The 18,055-nt window shown below is 44.1% G+C and overlaps 1 protein-coding gene across 7 annotated transcripts in view; it reads left to right on the plus strand.

The window, feature by feature from the left end:
• The window catches only part of SMAD1 (SMAD family member 1), an 81,079-nt gene that overhangs the window by 7,484 nt on the left and 55,540 nt on the right, over positions 1-18,055 (plus strand). Inside the window, exon 1 of one of the 7 annotated variants that reach the window (XM_043902534.1) lies at positions 11,260-11,278. The exons of the other annotated variants lie outside the window; for them this stretch is intronic. The gene's annotated coding sequence lies outside the window, so the exon portion shown is untranslated. Of the gene's footprint in view, positions 1-11,259; positions 11,279-18,055 lie in introns of those variants that run through there. 7 annotated transcript variants of the gene reach the window in all.

Here is an 18,055-nt window from a genome sequence, read left to right on the forward strand (position 1 = left end):
CCTAGGCTAAAAAGTAACATTTACAGCTATTGCTGGCTGACTTGCAGAAGTAGCAGGCCCTGTAGAACATTCATTTGCATAATGAAAACTGTCTTTCAGATGGGAAAAACCAATCTTTAATAAACAGTTCAATTCCAGTAACTGCATCAGGTTTTTAGGCAGATACTAGGAAGTGCAGTATTTGAGTAGTTTAACTTAACATCTTTGTGATTTTTTAATAAGCTAAAATGAGAACTTTAGGGAAGATTCCCTCTTGAAGATAAAGCTTCAGACTCTACGGTTTGAGGGAGTTCATACCTGGCAATTCTCCCAAATCTCTGCTTGGTTCCTGTGCTCAGATAGGAGCCTTATTTAGAACCCAGGTCTGTGGTGTGTGGATTGATTTCTTAACTAATTTTCTTGAGACAGACAAGCTTGCGTTTCAAGGAACGCATAGAACATACACAACAGTTAATTATGCATTTTATGCTTTTAACCTCATAATGAAAATAAAAATTCACTATGTAATAGAGGATAGAGGAGTCTAGCTTTTGTTTCAAAAATATATGCATAATTATTTAATGCTTTATTTGTAATTTCCTTTTAATTTTAGGGCAGCTATATTGTATTTTTTCCTACAATCTCAAATAGCGTATAGTTACTCAAAGTATTCATTCATTTTACCTCTCTATCTTTTGTGGTTTCTTTGCGGTGTGCTTTTGCAAAGTGGAAGTATTTCAGACCTCTATAGTTTTTTTTTTTTTCTTTTAGTTTCAAATACCACAAGAGAAAAAAGGGAACTAATTATCTTTCAAGTATTATAATTAGGCATTAAATTAAGTCATTATTTAGTTAGCTAAATGCAAGATTTTTGGGGTTTTTTCAGTTGAAAGAGAACATGTCTTTTTAATGGAGGAGGAGGGTATGAAATATCTCCTTACTTGATAATTTTGATGTAGTAATGAGCATATGCTTCACTTAGTCAGCAAATCTTTATTAGTTCAGAGTGGCTCAGTAGTTAGTGAGAAGACAGAAAAAAGTGAAAAATTAGATGCAACATTTTGAGAGTTGTTACATAGTATTAATAATATGAGGGTAAGTTGTACAGAGAGCACAGGTGAGGTCTTCTGTGGTGTGGAAGGACCTGTAGGTTTGCATGGGCCAAGGAAAGGATGAGACATGGGGCAGAAGAGTGGCTTGGAAGACTGGAGGGAACATAAGCCTTAAGAGAACTTTCTGCCGTGATAGAAGTGTTCTGTAATGAACGCCCTTCAGTACTATAGCCACTCATGACAAGTGGCTGTTGAGCATTTAAAATACGGCTAGTGCAACTGGGGACTGCATTTTTAATTTTCGTTAATTTATGTTTAAATAGCTACCTAATTAACAGTGTGCTCTTTTTTTTGGACAGCACAGATCTGGAGGCCAGCATGCAGCTCCAGAGGGTATTTCCACAGGGGGTATCCCTGACGGGGTCCTATAGGGCAGTGGTCCCCAACCATTTTGGCACCAGGGACCGATTTCATCCAAGAAAGTTTTTCCATAGACGGGGGTGGGTGTGGGGGATGGTTTGGGGATGATTCAAGCACATTGCATTTATTATGCCCTATCAGTGTAATGTGCACCTTCTGTTATTATTACATTGTGATATATAATGAAGTAGTTATGCAACTCACCATAGTGCAGAACCAGATTATCAGGCATTAGCTTCTCACAGGGAACGTGCATCCTAGGTCACTCACATGCCCAGTTCTCAGTAGGGTTTGTGCTCCATTGAGAATCTAGTGCTACCCGCTAATCTGACGGGAGGCAGCGCTCAGGCTGTAACTGGAGGGATGGGGAGCAGCTGTAAATACGGATGAAGCTTCCCTCGTTCACCTGCTGCTCGCCACGCACGTGCTGCTGTGTGGCCCAGTTTTTCACTGTGGGTTGCTCTGCCTGGGGTTGGGGCCCCCTGCTGTAGAGTGAGGTGGGAGAGGTGTTCCCCACGGTGAAGTTGGATGGGGATTTGAGGACCTCAGCGTGCCTGAATAAGGAAGCATTGGGAAGTCACTGAAGGTGTTAGAACGTGCAGTTTGCACTGGAGAGGGTAAAGCCCATATGCCAGCAGATTGATAAGAAAGCACTTTGTTATCTTTCTGATGGAGTGGGTTTTGTGAGTGAAAAAAACCCACTTGGTAGTTATTTGACGAATGAGTAATGGGAAAGAGATGTCAGAGATTACGCTTAGGTCTCCAGTCTGTGCGTGCATAGTTGTTTTGTCATGTCCAGCTCTTTGACTCCACGGACTGTGGCCCTTTGGGCTCCTCTGTCCATGGGATTCTTCAGGCAAGAATACTGGAGTGGGTTGCCATTTCCTTGGCCAGGGGCTCTTCCTGACTCGGGGATTGAACCTGTGTCTCCTGTGTTTCCTGCATTAGCAGGTGGATTCTTTACCATTGGGTCACCTGGGAAGCCCTTCCAACCTGAGTGGGTAGAAAATTAATAAAGCCTTTACTTTAAGAATAGAGAAGAACTGGCTGTGGAAGGAAGGTTGTGTGAATGACAGGTATGTAAGGCGGTGTACCTAAGTATTCTATAGGCAAGTTAAAGACGCATAGCTAAGCTAAAGTCTACGGAGGGGCTCGGAGCTTTCTGTAGACTCCACATAGTCAGCTGCTGGGAAGGACAGTGGAACATCTAGGAATGGACGGGCATTTGGAGAGGGTCATGAATGGAGAAGCTGAGAGCTGGTGGGTTGCCTCTTCCACTGTAGCCCACAATTAGGAACTAGTAGAAAGGAGAGGCATGTTTGGAGTAGACCAAAGAAGGGACTGGAAGATGTGGGGTCAGGGGAGTTAAACCAGGAAGCCAAAAGGAGAGAGAGCCCAGAGGAATCTCTGGGGAGCGTGTTGTGTGGTTCCGGGTGAAGGAGAGAAGGTCAGGGTTCATGAGGTGAATGCAGCTGAGATGAAGAGGCTGCGTAAATTAATAAGAGAAATAGTCTTATACGCCCTCAAGTGACTTACATTTCAAAATTGTTGATACTTCTTCATATTTGAAGGTTGAGGGAAAGAAGTTAATGGACAAAGAACCATCACAGATGATGGAGTTAGTGATCTGGAGACGGTGACAAAACCACAGTCATGGTAAGGAGGGAGACTGCGAAAGAGGCAGATTGGGGTCCATAGAAGAGAGGGAAGTGGCTGGCCGCGCTCATGCCAGCTTGGCTGGTTTCCCCAGCAGAGGAGGAGACAGGTCAGTCCCTCCATTGGGATAGTGAGCGGGAGTGGAGGATCAGAAAACGGTACTGAAGGTATAAGAATAATGGAGACGTTTGGGAATAACTGTCATGGGTGGCATGCTAGGAAATCTATGGAGAATTTAAAGTCTGAACAGCCCAAGGAAGCCTGGGGTAAAGTTTGATGTGGCTGTAGAGCAGACTAGTAATTGTTGCTTTTTAGTGTTGATATAACTTGGTGGCCTGAAAGTAAGATTGCAGAAGAGTGCTGGCAGAGATGATTCTGGCCTAGGGATCGCAAACAGGTTAAGAAATGAGGCATTAAAGGCAGGTTGCTTGGGTTTAAGTCCATGCTCCTAACATTTACTTACCTTTTTGGTTTTTCTTTTTTTTTTTTAACTTTGGGAAAGCTACCATTAACTTTTGAACGTCAAGTTTCCTCATCTGAAAAGTAGAGATAGTAGTCTCAGCCTCAGAATTGATATAGTAAGATGAGCTATCCTTCCATATTTTATCCAAGATGCTGCTAATCGTAAGATGTTATTTCATATACTGCTGAGGAAAAAACCATCATGTGGGGACCACATGCCCTTGATTGTAAATTTCCTGGTTTGGAGCAGGTGCATCTTGCTGTCAGCGACGTAAAGAATACATGAAGGGCTTAGCCTGGGACCTGGCACATGGTGAGCCTTCAGAAGATATTAATGTTCATTTGTAAGAAGCAATGTGATTTTGGAGTCTAGAATGTTAATGAGAGCAATATCGAATCCAATCTAGATAAGGGGTCACAGGTTCTAAGGCGTCTAATGCATTAAATGAATTGGTAAGGGTTAAGCAATGAGAATCCCGATAAATGAAATTGTAAAATACCAGGTTTGGGAATTTGTAGAGCAAGTGTTTCCCTGACAATTCCAGATAAATCTTTTTAAGAAAAGTATAGTAGTTGAATTAAGAAAAGAATCTCCTTTGATGATAAAAGTTGGCCCAGAGCTTTTAAAAGGATTCTGAATTTATCTTTGTGCTTTTCTTACAGTGTTCATCAGTGTTAAAAAAAATTTTTTTTAATCAGAGAATACATTCTCAGTGCAGAAAAATTCTGGCATGGATTCTTGTCATAATGTCAGAATGGAAGGGGGAGGTTGATTTTTGATAGTCATTGACTGAGTGAATTGATTGTCATTTTCAAAAGATAGTAGAAGGGTAGTATTAATAGCTGCCTATAGAGCTCTTCTAATGATGGCTCCAAAGGCAGAAACCATAAGGAAAAATTTATACATTGAACATCTGTGTGACCAAGCACACATTTATGAATGATCACATTAAAAAGCACAACCTTTCAAATCTGCAGCAAGTTAAACTTTCTTTGTAAGAAACTTTTTAAATCAATAGGAAATACACCCCTGCAGAAAATTGGTACATGGACCTAGAGAGTATCATATCAAGTGAAGTCAGACAGACAAAGACAAATATCACAGGATGTTATTTATATGTGGAATCTAAGAACATAATACAGTGACCTTAATTGCAGAACAGAAACAAACTCACAGAAAATAAACTTACGGTTTCCAAAGGTGAGAGTGAGGGAGGGATAAATGAGCAGTTGGGTTAACAGATACACACTACTGTATATGAAACAGGTAATCAGCAAGGGCCCACTGCATAGCACAGGGAGCTGTATTTAATATCTTGGTATAGCTTGTGCTGGTTTGTTGTTGTTCAGTCTCTAAATCATGTCTGACACTTGTGACCTCCATGGACAGCAGCACACCAGGCCTCCCAGTCCTTCACTGTCTCCCAGAGTTTGCTCAGATTCGAGTCCATTGAGTTGGTGATGCTATCTAACCATCTCAACCTCTGCTGTCTTCTTTACCTTTTGCCTTCAATCTTTCCAGTGAGTTGGCTCTTTGCAGGCTATAGTCTGCCAGGCTTCTCTGTCCATGGAATTCTCCAGGTAAGAGTACTAGAGTGGGTAGCCATTCCCTTCTCCAGGGAATCTTCCCGATCCAGGGATTGAACCCAGGTCTCCTGCATTGCAGGTGGATTCATTACCATCTGAGCCACCGGGGAAGCCCAGTTTGTAATGGAAAAGAATCTAAAAAGAGTATATGTATAACCGAATCATTTTGCTATACACCTGAAACACTGTTAACCAATTATGCCTCAATGAAAAAATAAATAAATTCTGATCTCTTAAAATTGGTAAAAGGCATGAGCAAGCAATTCACAAACAAATGCAAACTAATAGAAGTGAGATGTTCTGCTGTGTCCTGGATGAGACTCTTCATTGCAATGGGGACAGTGTCTTCTCTTTTACTTGATTGTATCATTCTTGTGGACCAGGAATGATCAGTCTGGGGAAACTGCGCTTTTCTCACTGAAGGAAAGGAAGCCACAATTTCCCTGCCTCCTGAGAGAAGCTGGAGTACAAAGAGGTACCCGATAAATCTTAAGTTGGAGTTTTGAGAGACAAGCCAGCTCCAGCTCATTTCCTTGATGTTGCCCCACGCCCCTCATGACTTTGGGCTCGGAGTCTCCTTGTTAGCACGTGAGGTGTTCCCAGCACTTCGGGGCTGCCACATCCAGGCAGTTTCCCAGCTGGCACGATCAGTGCACCTTAAGGACACCAGTGCTTCATAGAGCATATCGAGATGGGCCCCTTTCTCTCCTGCCTGAGTCATGGGATTAGATTTGATTCATTGCAGTGTTTCCTTTTTCATACGAGACACAGCGATGGTCTTGAAACATGGTTTTGATTATTGAGCTAGACTGGCTCATAAGGTATTAAAAATAACAAGTTTCCTCACATAGTAAAGCCTCGTATAAAGTGAAAAAAATTTTAAGTTAGGCATCAGCATTTAATTGTCTCTTAAGGGTAATACTGTAAGTCTCCTGCATACAAACAAGTTCTGAGAGCCCGTTCCTAAGTGCAGCTTGTTGGTAAGTCCGACAAAGTTAGCCTAGGTAGACTTAACTAACACAGTCGGCTATATGGTAGTACTGTACTGTATAGATTTATAATACCGTTCATCTAAACAATACATTAAAAGCAATAAAGGAGCCATTTTTGATCTTACAGTAGAGTACCTCGAAAAGTACAGTAGTAAGGTACAACACCTGGCACACAGGGTAAACTTGCATCTTGAATGTCCGCGGCTTGACAGTTCATATGTAGGGGACTTACTGTAGTTAAGACTGTGGGTGTCAGAAAGGCTTTTCATGTGACACCAGTTGTTGGTGGGGTCCTTACCTAACTGAGGTACACTCAGTCTTATCTCAGCATTGAGTTTTTTACCCGGTCGCTAGACAGAAGAGAATTTGTCAGCATCTTCTGCCCCACCATCTCCTTTCTTTCAAAATGATCTACAAGTATTTCAACATTTGGGGGTGGGGGCTGGGGGGGGTGGGGCTCGGGGAAGCTTTTGAATCTCACCCACAGGCTTACCCCTGGGCCCGTTACCTCTCCTCTTCATTCCTGAGAACTTTTGGGGGGCGGTGAGTAGGAGCAGGGGGCCTGAACCTGTAAGCATTAGTCAGACACATCGCTCAGACTCTTGAAACAAAGCTGGGGAGGGAAGAGCAATGCAGGCACCAAGAGTCTTTTGGTTTTATCAAAGTGTGTCTTTAATTTTATGGGTAGCTTTGCAAAGGGAGTGGTAAGGCTGCAGTGAGTGTCTCTGTAGGAGTTACACCCTCAGCCCTCTGCCATCCCATCTGTTACAGCTTCCTGTTGTGCTGTGTCCTTGCTGGCTTTGCAGTCCGGTGTAATTAATAACAACCTCTTTCTTCCCCCAGTGTTCGTGTTGTGTGCTCAGGACTTCTATTCCGTTTGTTCAGGCTTGAGAGAACGTTTGATTAGTTTCAAATGGTCGTCTGTTAAACTGTGAACGAAATTAACTTGATTATCATCGAAATGATCAGCATTCAAACCGTCTTGATAGCATTTGTTTGCATGGAAACGCTGAAGACTTCTTGTCACACTGTGCAGGCTGAGCTGTTGATCTTTAGTCCAGGAAAGCCTACTTTAAAAATAGGTGCACCCTCACTGAGTGGGTCTGCTTTTTGTTGAGCTGGTGTTAATCAGTTCTGCAAGTGTTTGACACGTCCAGCACCGAGTTCTATCTCGGGGAGGGAGAGAGAAGCGTCTCAGTCAGTTTTTGCCCTGCAGAAGCAGTCTTACTACTGATAAGAGGAGACAATGATTCTTTGGTGGCTCAGAGGGTAAAGAGTCTGCCTGCAATGCAGGAGACCCAGGTTCGATCCCTGGGTTGGGAAGATCCCCTGGAGAAGAAAATGGCAATCCACTCCAGTATTCTTGCCTGTGAAATCCCATGGATGGAGGAACCTGGCGGACTACAGTCCATAGGGTTTGCAGAGAGTCGGACACGACTAAGCGACTTCACTTTCACTATCATGATCATACGAAAAGTCAAATAACAAAGCATCATTATTCATGTTATAGCATCTTTGAGGATGTAACTCCAGTAATTGGGATGGCCTTTTAGAATCAAGGGATTGAAAGAAATTGGATGCAGTTGATAGAACTCCTGTGTCCTGCCCACTTCCAGCTTAGTAGATGGAGTCTTTCAGCAAGTTTTTGAGAGTCTTTATTTATACTTCTGTTGGTAGTGTCTCTGTTAGCTTGATAAAGTTGACATAAGGGGTCATAAATGTAGGATTTGCTCTGAGAGCTTGTAACTTTGGGGAAAAACATGAACTTTGTCTAGTTGGCTTCTGTTTTAATAGCTTTTATTAGAGTTATCTTAGAAGACTTAGCAGATAATGGCTACCCACTCCAGTATTCTTGCCTGGAGAATTCCATGGACAGAGGAGGCTGGCAGGCTACAGTTCATGTGGGTTGCAAAGAGTTGGACATGACTGAGGGACTAACGCTTTCACTTCACTTTCATTCGGTTTTTAGACTGCGTTCCTTGAGGGTATGTGGGCAGTATCTTTATGATTTTTGTGTTAGCCCAGTGATTCTCACTTTGCACATCAGAATCCTGTGAAGGATAGCCACTACACAGACACTGGGGCCCATCCCTGGGGGCCTGATTTTGGGGTTATGGTAGGGAGCATTTAAAAAAGCATCACAGATGAGTTTCATGTACAGCAGCAATAAGAATTGTCGGCTTGACACGTGGTAGTTTTGAGTGAATTTTTTCATTTCAGTGTCTTTAAAAACATGTCAGGAAACAGGACCTGTGGCGTGTGGGTAGGTCCTTTGTGAGCGAGCACGAACGATATCTTGATACCCAGTACTAGGTGCCAGGTGATACCTAGGCTAGGTGCTCCATGCTCCCCAGGTAGTTCTGAGGGTTACTGTTTTCCACCCCCTTTTGTTCTCTGAGGAGAAAAGAGAATATGTGTCTTTGAAAGCGTCCCCTTTTCCCTCCTTGAAGGAATCAGCAATTCCTTGTGTGCTGGAGTCTAGAGGTAGGGGCTCATAAAGACAGTGGTTGGGACCGCAGGCACCAGGAGCTCACGAAGAGGAGGAAAGTGTTAGAGGAGAGCGGAGGTCGTCCGCAGAGTCTGGAGGAGGAGAGCGGGGGTCGTCGGCAGAGTCTGGAGGAGAAGAACGGGGGTCGTCGGCAGAGTAGCCTGGAGGAGAGCGGAGGTCGTCCGCAGAGCCTGGAGGAGAGCGGGGGTCGTCGGCAGAGCCTGGAGGAGAGCGGAGGTCGTCCGCAGAGTCTGGAGGAGAAGAGCGGGGGTCGTCGGCAGAGCCTGGAGGAGAGCGGGGGTCGTCGGCAGAGTCTGGAGGAGGAGAGCGGGGGTCGTCGGCAGAGCCTGGAGGAGAGCGGGGGTCGTCGGCAGAGTCTGGAGGAGGAGAGCGGGGGTCGTCGGCAGAGTCTGGAGGAGAGCGGGGGTCGTCGGCAGAGTCTGGAGGAGAGCGGAGGTCGTCCGCAGAGTCTGGAGGAGAGCGGGGGTCGTCGGCAGAGTCTGGAGGAGGAGAGCGGGGGTCGTCCGCAGAGTCTGGAGGAGAAGAGCGGGGGTCGTCGGCAGAGCCTGGAGGAGAGCGGGGGTCATCGGCAGAGTCTGGAGGAGGAGAGCGGGGGTCGTCCGCAGAGTCTGGAGGAGAAGAGCGGGGGTCGTCGGCAGAGCCTGGAGGAGAGCGGGGGTCGTCGGCAGAGCCTGGAGGAGAGCGGGGGTCGTCCGCAGAGTCTGGAGGAGAGCGGAGGTCGTCCGCAGAGTCTGGAGGAGAGCGGGGGTCGTCGGCAGAGTAGCCTGGAGAGGTCGTCGGCAGAGCCTGAAGGAGAGCGGGGGTCGTCGGCAAAGCCTGGAGGAGAGCGGGGGTCGTCGGCAGAGCCTGGAGGAGAGCGGGGGTCGTCGGCAGAGCCTGGAGGGGTCGTCGGCAGAGCCTGGAGGAGAGCGGGGGTCGTCGGCAGAGCCTGGAGGAGAGCGGGGGTCGTCGGCAGAGCCTGGAGGAGAGCGGGGGTCGTCGGCAGAGCCTGGAGGAGAGCGGGGGTCGTCGGCAGAGCCTGGAGGAGAGCGGGGGTCGTCGGCAGAGCCTGGAGGAGAGCGGGGGTCCTCCGCAGAGTCTGGAGTAGCGCTTGGGCGTCACAGCTGTGGGGAGGGCAGCGCTGTTACCACCAGCATCTCATGGGGAGAGGCTAGGGATGTGGCCAGATGTCCTGTGACGCCGAGGGTGAGAAGCCCTGGGCCAGGGGAGAACCAAGGGGACCAGGAGCAGATAGGACCCAGACGTGGCTGTGTCCCTGGCCGCTGCCGCCGCCGCACCTGTCTGCCTTTGGCTGTGTCGTTGTCCTTCCCCCAGATCCTCCGAGTTGAGAGCACTGCGTTTTGCCCCGTCTCTCCATAGCATTGTGACTGCCAGCTATGTAGGAGCCATTAAAATGCATGTCTTAATATTTTCTAGAATAAAATGTGATAGTTGGCAGAGTCCTTTAGTTATTTTCCATCTCTCCATTTACTTGAATGGAACAGTGTTAACCTCGTGGAGAAAAAAAGAGCCAGTAATTTTTGTCCTGTTTTGTGTATATTTTCAGTAAAGGACCTGAAGTAAAACTGGAAGAAAACATTAAAAAAAAAAAAATCTAGTCAGTCAATCTCTGAGGAAATCAGAATGAAAGGAAACTTTACAATCTTAACAGAGGCTGGCTACTAAAAACTTATTTTTTAAAATATTATTTCTTAGTGAGTTAAAGTTGCTCAGTCATGTCCGACTCTTTGTGACCCCATGGACTGGAATTCCTGGGGGTTCCTGGAATTCACCAGGCCAAAATAGTGGAATGGGTAGCCTTTCCCTTCTCCAGGCGATTTTCCCAACCCAAGGATTGAACCCAGGTCCCCTGCATTGCATGCGAATCCTTAACCAGCTGAGCCACCAGGGAAGCCCAGGATTACTGGAGTGGGTAGCCTGTCTGTTCTTTAGCAGATCTTCCTGATCCAGGAATTGAACTGGGGTCTCCTGCATTGTAGGTAGATTCTTTACCAGCTGAGCTACCAGGGAAGCCCAAGTTGTTTCTTAGAGCATCATTTATAAAGGAAAGGTTTGAGATAGCCCAAGTGTTTCCCTTTTAGGAGTGGATAAGCTTCTACTTTTTTAAAAAAGAAAAAACCTTGAAAAATTCTGGAGATGATGATTGTGATGCTTGCTTAATGGGGTGAACATACTTAATGCTACTAAAGTGCACACTTAAAATGGTTAAAATGAAAATTTATGTTTTGTATATTTTCACACAATAAAAAGTGGCATATGAAAGAGGAAAAAAACCACTACACAGTAATTGGTAAAAATAAACTAGATTTCAAACAAAAAAGAATAATCAGTGAGAATGTAAAGAAAATGAATTTCTTTAGAGGAGTATAATTGTAATGTTCCACAGACTCATCACAAGAAAAGAATATTAGTACTCAAACACATATGTGGGCTGTTAGTGTGAAGTAATGGTGCTAATTGCCTTGTGTCTTTGTTGAGTTATAACTTTTTATCCCTGTTTTAGGCTCTTTAGATGAAAATGGACTTAATCTCATACTTGCTGCCCTGGTAGAACTCTTGGTTTTTCCATATTCTAGGAAAGTGGCAAGGTACCAAGAAGGAAAACACCACCAAAAACAAAAGTAAGTTGGGGCGGGAAGGAGCTAAAGGGATTAAAATAAAACTAAGCAAATCCTTGCTTGTCAGTCCCTCTTCTTTATGCATGAGACAAAGGAGGAGGTTATTCAGGAGAAGCAGGATGGTAGACGGGTTGCCTTGGCAAGCCCTTAACCTTGCTGCACTTTGGTTTCATCATCTCTAAAACAGTCTTTACGTCATGAGATTCCTGTAAGGATTAAGAGAGTTAATAGGTATAAGTGCTTGGGGCTTCATTGTGGCGGCGGTGGTGGTGATAGCAGAATGATTTTCTTGCTCTCTCTGCATGCTTGAGCTGTTTTGGAAATTGACGGCAACCATGGATACGCTCTTGCGTGGTGTTCCCCATAGAACCACCGGCATGACAGTCCTTTGAAGTGGGTGGTGAGAGTTTATGGAGTCTTCGAACTGGGATATTTCAGATATTCTGTTAAGACTGCTGCCAATAGGATGAATTCGAGAGGAGGATTAGAGTGATTCCTGTGACAAAATAGGTTTTTAAGTTTTTATAATATAATAAAATCACTATAGTTAACTCTGTCGTCTACGTATTTTCCACAGCAATATTAGAATCTTGAACAGGCATTTCTTTAGAATTTGCTGTATTCTCAGAGTATAGAATAGTTTTATGATTAGTGTAATTAAGCAAAGTGTGCTAAGGAATGAAAAGCTTCTTTGGTAAAAGCATAATACCTATTTGAGAAGCAATGGTTAATTTTTATTAAGGCTGCTTTGGATTATCCATTCTGTAATTCATCCCCACTGATGCACATGGTTGATAGCTGAAGCTCGTTTGGATTTCTGCATCAGGGTAAGTAACAGAAAGCCCGGGGTGCACAGGAGATGGAGTTGTGGTGAAGAATTGGCCTAGGTTTTTGTCCACCCTCCCTTAGATAATTACAGAGCCTGAACACGTCCTGCGACTCTTATCACAGTCAGCCTGACGATGTGGTTCTTCCACCCTTCACGCCTCCCCTCCCCTTAACAGCTCTGAGCCTGGTGATGCTGCGAACTGCAGCCTCCCCAGTTTTTCCTGCTGTACCTTTATGTAAGCACTTACAGAATTGTTCAGTTAAATAGTGAATTAGTGGAGAATAAAAGTTTCTTAGAAAGTTGAGCATACAGAGGAGGAGAACTTGCATTCGGAAGCCTTCTAAGTGCACTCTGTTTATTGGGTTTTTCCATCCCCATTGGTAAATAACTGACTCTGGGGAGGCTACTAGGTAGAACTGGACTAAATAACTGATCTGAGGCGAAAGAGGCCTAGGTTTATGGTGCAGGTCTCACCTAATCTGTAGGTGACGCCTGCTCGTACCCACAGCTTTATTTCCCTAACCCGATGAAAGACAAGCGCCTCTGCTGCTGTTTTGCTCTTAGCTGGAGGGAGCTCTTGCTGTGGGGTAAAGCGGGCGGCCGCTCTTTGCTCAGTTTCTCCTCTGTGAAGGCCTATGAAGTCCAGCTTGGGTTTTTGGCAGATTGAAAACAAGATGTCATTGATTGTGAAGGGGAGTGAAATCTGGCCGATCTTAATGTTTGTCTTAGCGGTTATGTAAACTTAGATTTTAAGGAGTTATTTTATTCTTCCAAACAACAGACTGACACACTGGGAAAGGACAGGACTGAATTGCTTTTGAGGTATCTGATTAATGCAGAACATTTCTTTGGTAAAAAAGTTCATGCATTGAAAAATGTGAAGGAGATTTGAATTATTAATGGGAAGGGGACTAGAACGGGGAGGAAACTTATTTTTTGTTATAATATGCCATTTTGTAAAATTGAGTTTTTTGATCATGTGGTTGAATTGCTTAATAAAAATACATTCCCATCAAATATCCTGTTCACCCAGAATTAGGTCATATATCCCAAATCCATAAATAGGAATACATTTCTGTGAAAATCCTACTTCAGTGATAATTCTCTTCTATACAGAAACACTTTCAATGATTTTTTTTTTTCTTTATAAAAAGATAAATCTTGCCACCTGTTAGTCATAATATTGTCTTCTGGGGCCATGTAGAACAAATCTGTTAACCTACTTTGAGTTTTTATTTGTTTTTATTATTGGGGCTTTAAAATTGGAAACAGTTATTGGTTGTAAGTAAAAATGGTCTGCTCTCCTGCTCTCCTCTCCACCAGCTCACTCCCTAAAGTAACTGCTTGTTCAGATTTGTTTCCTTCCTGGCTTTTCAAGGTACACATATATTTTACATGTACAGGTTTTGTTTCTGTTCGAGTTTTTAAAATGAGATTGTACTGTGTGTAGTGTTCTGCAGCTTTTTTTTAACTGAACAATTATCATATGTTTTTTTTTTCCATGTTAGACATGAAAGGCTGTCCTTCCCCCACTTTTTTAACAGTTAACATCTTTGTCGGATGTACTATAAGTTAATCATTCCATTATTGTTAGACCTCTGGGTTATTTGTTACGTGAATGGTCTTGAACATAGATCAGGCTCATCTGAGGATGTTGCTTCCCTGGGAGCTGTTTCTCCGGCTGTTTTCTCTCATAACCCTCATACCACAGAGTCTACAGGAGTGGGGGTCTCCCCACTGCCCGCTTCAGACCATTCTTCCAGCATCCTCCATAAAAACACCTAGCTGTGACTGTCATGGCAGACTGTGCCACACTCCCCACCCTCCTCCCTCATTACTACAGGATTTACTGTCCTTATTCCCTTCATTGGGGCTACCTTGGTGGCACAGACAGTAAAGAATCTGCCTGCAGTGTGGGAGACACAAGAGACATGGGTTCAATCCCTGGGTCGGGAAGATCCCCTGGAGAAGGAAGTGGCAACCCACTCCAGTATTGTTGCCTGGAGAATCCCATGGATAGGAGCCTGGTGGGCTACAGTCCATGGAGTCACACAGAATCAGACCTGACTGAGTGACTAACACACACACTCTCTCTCTCTCCCCCGCTCCCTTTCTGCCTCCCATGATCATTCTTGAGAGAAGCCTGGTGGGCTCCAGTTCATGGGGTCGCACAGAGTCAGACATGACTGACTCTCACACACCCACTTCCTTTCTGCCTCCCATGATCATTCTTGAGCTACTTCTCTGGTGACCTTTGACCCCCACCTCAGGTACCCCATCTCATAGGGCTGTGATATGGGATTTTAAGACCCCAGAATTAAAAATTAAACAGACATCACCAACTTTATGGTTAGGTATTTTCTTCATAAAATGTATTTGTTCATAGCCATAACTTCAGAATGTGTTAATCATTCAGTCATGTGACCCCATGGACTGGATAGCTCTCCAGGCTCCCCGGTCCATGGGATTTTCCAGGCAAGAATACTGGAATCGGTTGCCATTTCCTCTTCCAGGGGGTCTTCATGACCCAGGGATTGAATCCCGACCTTTTGCATCTCAGGCAGATTCTTTACCATTTGAGCCACCACAGTGGCCAAGGCCTGACCCTTTCTGCTGGACTGATGCCAGCCTTTATCATCTTGCACTACAACTGCTGTAGCTTCCTCACTGGTCTCCTTACTGCTTCCTCCGCTATATCAGTCCTCTTCCTCCTGCTCCCCCACCTTCAGCCTGTTCTCAGCCCACCCACACCATAGTCACCCCGTGAAGCTGGCGATGGGACCACGCTGGCATCTCTGCCCCCAGCTCAGTTCAGAGGGAAAGCTCCAGAGTCCCAGTGGCTCTCCTGTCTGCTCCTCCCTCTTTCCTCTCTCCATCCGGGCTGTGTTGGACTCCGTGCTGCCCCTGGAACAGTTCAGGCACATTCTTGCCTCTTGGCCTCTGCCCTTCCTTGTTCCCACTCTGCTTGACATGTGCATCCTCAGATTGGCTCCATCCCTCACCTTTTTAGGCTTCTGTGGGAAGATCACCTTCTCAGTGAGATGACCTGACCACTAGAATGTAGGTCTCATGAAGGCATGAACTTTTTTTTTTTTAAACTGTTTTTTTTCCCTCTTGTTCAGTGCTGTGACCCAGTGCTTAGAATAGTGTCTAATATAGGGGGCCTAGGTTTGATTCCTGGCCAGGGAACTAGATCCCATATGCCGCAACTAAGACCCGGAGCAACCAAATAAATAAATATTTAAAAATAAAGAATAGTATCTCATATATTCTGGGGGTTTGTCAAATGAGCTGAATGACTGCAGTGGTTATCAGCTTTTCTTTTTATCATTTTCTTTGTACAAAGTTCAAACTTCACTGGACAGATAAAAACTAGGACACAAACTTTCTTTGTGTGTAAACAGAATATTAAAATTAGCTTACTGTGAACCCGCTCTGTAAATATGTTACATTTCTCAGCATGTTAGAATTTTCAAATCAATTTTACGTATTCCTATTTAAGGCTGGTAACAACCCAGTGGGGTAGGTGGTGAAATCAAAATTTCATGGAAAAGCAAATTGAGGCTCAGAGGTGTTTTATTCAAAGAACAGCTGCTAAGTGGAAAGCTTCCATTTAGACCTGCCTTTTTTCATTCCAAGTGAAGCTCCTGTTTTCTCACTTAGAAACATCTTAAAATGACAGAAACATGGTGGGGATCTGATCTGAAAGTCTGGAGACGGGGTCCTGATTTTGCCTGCCTTTTGTGTCCATTTCGCAAGCGCATAAAATAAATGGTTCGCTTTAAAATTCCTGACAATGACAGAGCAACAAGTTTTATTTCTCTCACCTGTGGAGGAAGTGGCCTCCACCCAGTTTTACTGAATTAGGAGGGAAGTGATTTTTTCAAGTGATAAAAAGAAATAAAATTCCACGTTCTTCCCAGAGGAGGAGTTAACAATTGGGAGAGTGGCGTGAGACCGCATGTTGGTTTGTAAAAGGATATAACTTGTAAAGATGTTTCCTTTGATGCCTGTGATGAATATGGATGTGTTTCCCTTTTAGAGGGTTCTGATTAAATGACTCAATTAAGAGCAGAGCTGGAGGATCTAAATATAGGGAGAGGGCGCAGGCGGCCTGCCCCGCGTATGTCACTCACCCCTGCAGGTGTGCGTGTTTGTGGTCATAAACAGCACCTGTGAGATCGGTGCAGGAGCAGCAGTGTTCCAAACACTGAAATACAGCAGGATTGGTGGGTTGTTGTTTAAGTACAAAGGATAGTTTTTTTCCTCCTCTGGCCTATTCTGTTTTCATCTGTGAATTTAGTATTTGAATTACTTATTGTTTTAACCTGATGAATAGACTTCAGTATCTGTTCTGGTTTAAACTGTAGAACTACCGCTTACTAGAAAATGATCTGGAAAAAAAGAAACTCAACCTCTGATCCTCAGGTTTATTAGTAAAATGGAGATAATGATATGCATCTTGAAAAGTTGGTATAAAAAGTCAGTATGAGTGTGAAAACTACCAATACAATCCTTCCAGTAAGGTAATAGCCCAACTAAAATAGTTTCTTCCATTTGTTAATGATTGAATCATTCATAACTGGTCACTTAATGGAAATTTACCACATTTAGCATTCTTTGCAAGCTATAAAATTGCTCTTTTATGATAACTTAAAAGACTCAAAAGAAATTTTTTTCTGAGAGACAACTACTGCAGACCTTTTCCTCTTGTAGACAGACAGTAAAGTTTGAAAATGCCTCTGCTCTTCCAGTGTTTGAGTAAGCAGTTGCAAGCCAGTAACTTTACAGTTCTTGAGTTGAGGTGACTACAGAGAGATTTATCAGAGTGAGGTTGTTACGACCTGGATATCTTGGAAGGCTTACCACGTACAGAAGGACAGTTTTCCATTATAAGCATAAAAGAGGAGGGACATTCAGGGGGAATAAAGAGTGCTATACAGCTTTTAGGAACTTCCCTGTAACTCATACGGTAAGGAACCTGCTTGCAATGTCGGAGAGCCGGGTTCGATCCCTGGGTCAGGAAGATCCTCTGGAGAAGGGAAGTGGCAAGGAGATGTAGAAATAAGCCAAGTTTCTTGAAGTTGAGGACAGTGAGGAAACTCTACTTTAAGCATCTACCTAACTAATAAACAAGTATCATCTGGTGAAACAAAACCAAACTGACACTATTCTGTAGGGAATATCTGTGACTAAAAAAAATTGATCAGGTGCCCTGTCAGCAGCCTGAATTTGTCAGGATGGAAGGACTTGTGTATGCAGAGCAGAACCAGAAAGAGTTCTTGTCTTGAAGAATTTTCCAACACAATGAACATATATTGAAGAGCATACTTAGTGTAATTGAATATGTAAACTACAGCACTATCGTTAGAGACACATCTAAGTGTGACATCCATAAATCCTTGATTCCTTTTCATTGAGAGGATGGTGCTTTTGAAATCATTTGGCTGATATATTACAGCTTGCAGTGAACTTCCAAGTGGCAGGTGGTAAGCTCGTCCTTTTCTTTTTGATTCCTGCTATTCCCGCTCACTTCACACTCCTTTGAGAGAGACCGCATCTCGGCAGCTCTGGCTGGCTTGTCCCTCAGATAACACCTAAGAGACTGGAAGAGAGGCTGTTGGTGCCTGTGTTTTAAAGGCACCGGTACCTGCATGATTGCATGATGAAAATCAGCTTTCAAGAGCTGGTCCTCTCTTCCACCTTCACCCCCTAGTTTCTCCAGATTTGGAAAATTAATCTCTGAAAAAAAAATTTTAATGAAAAAGAGGCAGACTAGCTATTCTTTGTCATCAATCTCACATTTAGAAAGTGGGAAAAGGTTTGGAAGTAACTGAAACAGGCTTAATAGTAAGAAACTCAGGAAAGTTAAATCTGTCCTCTGGGTGTTTGGGCTTCCCTGGTGGCTCAGCTGGTAAAGAATCTGCCTGCAATGCAGGAGACCTGGGTTT

Source organism: Cervus elaphus, chromosome 5, assembly GCF_910594005.1.
Source record: "Cervus elaphus chromosome 5, mCerEla1.1, whole genome shotgun sequence".
In the NCBI taxonomy this organism is placed as follows: Eukaryota; Metazoa; Chordata; class Mammalia; order Artiodactyla; family Cervidae; genus Cervus; species Cervus elaphus.